The following is a 6,016-nucleotide window of genomic DNA, read 5'->3' as shown; positions in this document are numbered from 1 at the left end:
AATATGTGCTTAAAGTGTAGACTGTCAGCTTTAATTTACAGTCATGGACAGCTATATTGGGCTGGTATTATAACCATTTGTTTAATGCGCATGATGGCCACTGGTTAAACGAATCGAGCACTTTGGTGAGGACATAAATATGAAGCACATAGATTTCTGATTGACAGCAGAAGATGACAAATTGGTAGCCCAGCATAGGGTTACCGGCATCCCATGATTTGGAATTTGCAGATAGACAGAACTTTTGATGGAGGATAAACAGTGGAACTGACTTCTGAATTTTCATTTGCATGCTGAGCTCTAATATATGACAGAAGATGAAAGCTATGTGAAGTGAAACTGCATTTTCTCCCATCAAACCACCCATTTTATCATAATACTTATTGAATGTAGAAAGTTTTTGTTTCAGTGTTCTTGATCATATATCAATACAGTGAACCCCCACCTATCGTCGAAGGTGCATTCCAGACCCATCAATGACAGGTGAAAATCCACGATATAGAAAGACCATATAAATAATTTTTTTTTTATAGTTTAAGCCTTAAAATACCCCTTCCACGCACTTTAAACACATGCAATGTGCACATATCTCTCTCTGTATACGTAATGAAATATGTATAAATATGAAAAATTTTAATAATGGCGAGCAACATCCACATAACGCCTTCCTTCCCGAAACATTTCCAGGAGTTTTACCATCTCCTGAATGGCGCGGGTGCTTAGGCTCACTATTTCCAGAAGTCTTAGAAGATGTAGGATGCTTGGGAGCCATCGTAGGGCTTAAAACAAGGCGAAAACAATCGGACCACAAGCAAGGTACATGATATGCAGAGAACTGTGACGAAATAGCTGAACCGCGATATAGCGGGCGATCACTTTATAGATATAGGGATTGACAAAACTGGTACACAAATATGTATTTGTGGTATAAAGCAGGGGTAGGCAGTCCTGATCCTGGAGTACCAGTATCCAGCCTGTTTTCTATCCTACCTGATGAGTTACTATGCACCTGAAATCAGGTGTGGTTCCTCAGAAACCAGGTAGGATGGAAAACCTGCTGGACACCAGCACTCCAGGATCAGGGTTGCCCACCCCTAGTAACAAGGTAAAAATGCACAGTTATTTGTTGACTCAATAAACAAACTGTTTTCAAAATAACTTTCTTTACTGTAGCTCACTTACTGCAATTGTCATATGAATTCTCCACTGACTAATCAACCCTCTACTGCACATGTGCAGTCTGTAAAAACCACCACAATAATAAAACAAGTAAACACACATGTAGGATCACACATGCACATATCACAAAGCTTAAATTCCAGGTGGCCTGAGACAAGGCCTACCCTGGTACGAGAAGGCACACATCGACCTAGGCCCCAAAGGGGGGTTTGTGACCCCACACACATAGATAACCAGGGAGGCCAGCACTCCAACTTTTATTGCTCAAAGTTTTAATGACCTACAGATAGCAGAGTGGATCCCCAGGGACAGGGGCCCCTCGACTTGGCACACAACCCCATCCCCCGACATCCTGCCTTACATACCACTCACCCAGCACCCCACAGAAAGTTTCTGTTAAGTTTGGTTTTGTATACCCTGTGTAGCATGATGCTTATGTCTCAATATGCAAATCATGTGTGTGTGTGTGTCCTTAGACAGTCTCAGTTTTGTGTGCCACCCTTATAACCATGTTCACAGAGTATCAATTATTTTACCCCTCACACTTAAACACTTGTATAAATTTGAATAAATAAATAGGTATAGCTACCACTGCATATATGTTATACCAGAATAATCTTGGAAATTGAATAGTCTAACCAGGGATCTTAGTGTGCCCTAACTTTTGAAGATTCGTTTCCTTTGTCTGACAAACCTTCCCCCCCCCCCCCTTTTTGCTTTGCCACATTCCTCGGCAACCCTTATCTGATCTTTGTATTTCACCATGCCTATCCAAGGGTAAGATGTGCTGATGACAAGAGAATGTCATATAATGTCTGTATAAAAGGGTATACATCTGTTGAGGTGTAACCTATACTGTATACCATATATACCACATACTGGTGTGAGTAATAGAACATAACATAATAGCATAATATAAGTAATCATTAATTAATCATCACAGGTGGTATTTGGTGTGAACCGCTAGGCTGGTACGGCATGTTTGGTATCAAACCGAAGGAAAATCACTCCAGTTTCCAAATCTGGTCAATGGTTACCACAAAAGTGGACATATCAAAAGTTACACCAGCCTAATGAAAATCACCATTACCAGAGAAGTCAGTCTGGTCATCAATCCCAAAAGGACTGATACCGACCCCTTTCCGAAGCCCGCCAAATGGATGGTCAGCCATTGGTCCAGGACTCGAATTCCTGGTCACTCCTAATCACGAACCTTATGCTATAAAACCTGGCACCTCAGAACAAAGAGCGAAGAAAAAGGGAAGAAAAAGGAGAAACAAGCAGCGTTCTTGAAGCCCGTCGGTGAAGACCCAAAGAACTGCAACTCAGCCCAAGCTTCACCAGAAGAAAGAACCGGAGGGACTCCACTCCAACAACCGCTGCAAACACTGCGCCTCCCTGAGAGCCATCACCTATCAGCTCATCAGCCACTGCAACCAACTGCAAAGACCTCCCTCTTTCCTGCATCCAAGTAAACCAACTTCCTTTCCTTTCTAACAACCTAAACTGTCCTATTCACCTGCTATATTCCTTTAGGTTTATATTCCTACAAACTGCTTGCTTTGCAGAACAGTTTTTCCCTTTTCAGGTTAATCATTTTAAATCTGGTCACTGCATTTTCATGATTACATCGTTTGTGTCTTTTCCGTTATTTCATGTTTATTGTTTGTTAGGTGTAATGTCTGTCTTATGTTAGTTGTAGGAATAAATGCATGTCTTTTTACACAACTTCAGCCTCCGTCATTGAGTGCTCACAATAGTCCCTGCCTCTGTGCGATCTGGCTACTACGCTCTGAAACCTCAAAACTTGCCTGAAATATCGCGAGACTACTCTCATAGGCCGTGAGGGGAGCTTCGCTACCGATCGTTTACATTACCTGGTGACGCAGTTCGCTGGACGAGCCTACTAACCCAGGTTATTAAGCGATACTGGTTATTAATGAATCCCATTTAAGTCTCACATTAACAGACTCACGGGGATTCGCAATTGAGTTTGGAGGAGCCGACCATTCAGCATAACAATTGGTTAATAATCAGCATTAAATAATAATTAATTAAAAGTTAATTAATTTCAAAACATATTGGTGGAGATATTAAAATTTACCTGAGCTAATAATTCCTACACACATTTGAACAAATTCATGTGAACATTAGTATTCTACAATATATATGTCTACATATTAATGTTTAAACATAAACATGACAAAAATGTAAGCATGACATAAACATCACATAAACATGACAAAAAAAACTCTTGGGATTTTTCTTTTTGGATGCCACATTCCATCATTAAGCATGTTTAGAAACAGCAGAGCAGATGCCTATTCTTTGGTTAAACAATTTGCAAGCTCTCTTGGTAGATGACTATTTCACACTCTGGCTCTTTTCACTGTTGATCAGTTCCTTGATATTGCTCATCTCCAGCCACAGTCTCATTCTATCCATGTCACTTGCGATAAGCTCTGAAAACAGTGTAGGAAGGAATATTGCATTATCAATTCCATCAGTCAATACAAGAGATTCTCCAACAAGGGTACTGCAAACAACCCTGCCAACGCACTGATGGGAACTTTCCATCTTTCCTCATGGGGTGCCCATCTTCTGTGCTACCATTGATAAAAGTTACTCAGTGATGTATCACTGAATAGAACAAGCTTCAGTTTGTCCTGTTGTCCCAAAAACTGGAACTCCAGCTACATAGAGTCAGTTTTCAAATATTATTTTTATTAAATTATTTTCAATTTTAGCTAAACTGAATCTCAGTAACAGACCGAACATAACATCAGGTCGACTCTGTCTTGCTATCCAGGAAAGTTGACCAACCTTAGATCTAAGCTGGTCTACTTCAGATTCAGTAAGGACAGAATCACACTGCCAAGCTTGAGTTGTATCAATGTGAATGGAAGACAGTCAGCATATTTTTCTTGCTGTAGAAAGACCAATGACTAATCGTCAGTGGAGGGTTCCATGCCAATGTAACAGAAATGACTGGTCTCTCTGCCAACCTGAAAAGCATTTTTAATATGAGAAATCACAGGGGCAGTGAAGTCAGCTGTGCCTCCCCAAATGAAATCATCCACATGACATCCAAGTACTCCTGGTCCAACCAGGAAAACACAGCTGGATCGTCCTTGAGATGCCCTGCTCCCTGTTTAATACACAGTGTCTCTCACTCAAGCACATTTTTCTCCACTTGATTGATTTGAGCACCTGAGTTCTCAAATGGTGCAAAGATTGTTCACACATGGCAAGTCAGCTGATCCTGGATCCTGGAATACTGTCTGGTTCTGAACTCTTCAAGTTGTATCAGTTATTCAGTTTTCCAGTTGCCTTTTCTGCACAAGCGAGTATTTCAGCAGTTTAAGTACTTCCATTCTCTCTGTCAACATTCCAAACAAACCATCCTTCCTTACGACTGAGAGATCTTGTTAGCGTCGTTGCTTGAGCATCGGAAACATTCTATACCTCACTTGTGCCTTCAGTGTTGTGCATACCTTTACATTTTCTATTCGCTGTCTGATGTGGAAAGAATGTGCACTGATGTCCAGTCACTCACAGTAGTCCCATAAAGCGCAGGTGGACTGTCAATAAGGACAGAATTAAGGTTAGAATTGTGTCCAAAAACTAGTTGGTAAGGACTAAAGCCATTGACATTTTACTTTGTGTTTTTTTTGCCAGCAAAGCCCAATCAAAAGCAGTTTCCAAATCACTGTCACAATCCAGCCATCCATTATCTGCTGCTTATCCAGGGTCGAGTCGCAGGGGCCGCAGTCTAAGTATAGATGGGCAGATCTCCCTATCCCCAGCCACCTCCTCCAGCTCCTCTGGAGGAATACCAAGGCATTCCCAGGCTAACCAAGAGATGCAATCTCTCCAGCGTGTCCTGGGTCTGCCCTGTGATCTCCTTCCAGGTGGACATGCCTGAAACACCTCCTCAGAGAGGAATCCAGGAGGCATCCTATATAGATTCATGAACCACTTCATCAGGTTCCTTTGTATGCGGAGGAGCAGCAGCTCTACCTTGAGCTTCTCGCAAATGTCTGAGCTCCTCACCCTGTCACTAAGGGCTGATTTATACTCGACGCTCACAATGCGTATGCGTACACATCATGGCCGTCACGTGTTTTCTGAGTTGATTTCACGCATCGTTTGTTCACCTATGCAAGAAATTATCATGATGTATGCATGAGTTGCAGTACCACCAAAAATTGTGGTGGCAGTATGGTCACCTTCTGTCATGGCACTGTGTATGGTTGAAAAAATTCACCAGGAGTGTGGAGTTTACATTTTACTAGAACATTAATTTTGTTATAGGAAAGAAAACTTAGCAAGCTGTGCAGTTTTAATGACTGCTCCTTTCCAGGATCATCTAGTATATGTTTGACATTAGCTTGCTAAGTTTACCACCACTACTTTTGCAAGAGCTCTGCATGCTCTCTTCAAACCATTCCTAATCATTTTCATCCTTGCTGTTTAAATCACCCATGAATAAAAGTGTTGCGATATGTATTGCTGATAATAATATTTTCCAGTGTCGTGCAGCCTAATTATGAAATAGTAACTACTACAAGACATCTAACAACATACAATGCAACCTTCACCGTGGGGTAATAAAGTGATATATGGCAGAGCAAAGTACGATGTCGAGCAGAGGTGAGAATACAGAGAATGCTGCAGCAGTATTTAAAAATTAGCAAATCGATCGCCATGGAGACAGAGAGTGTACGTTATTTCATGCCACAACCTCATGCAGAACAAGCGAGAGTGGAAACGAAGGAGCCGACCAAGATGGTTTTCTCGCACAGCCCCCAGGTGGACATGACCATTAATCCTCCAG

Source organism: Brienomyrus brachyistius, unplaced genomic scaffold (assembly GCF_023856365.1).
Source record: "Brienomyrus brachyistius isolate T26 unplaced genomic scaffold, BBRACH_0.4 scaffold32, whole genome shotgun sequence".
In the NCBI taxonomy this organism is placed as follows: Eukaryota; Metazoa; Chordata; class Actinopteri; order Osteoglossiformes; family Mormyridae; genus Brienomyrus; species Brienomyrus brachyistius.
Note: the sequence above shows the minus strand (reverse complement) of the source record.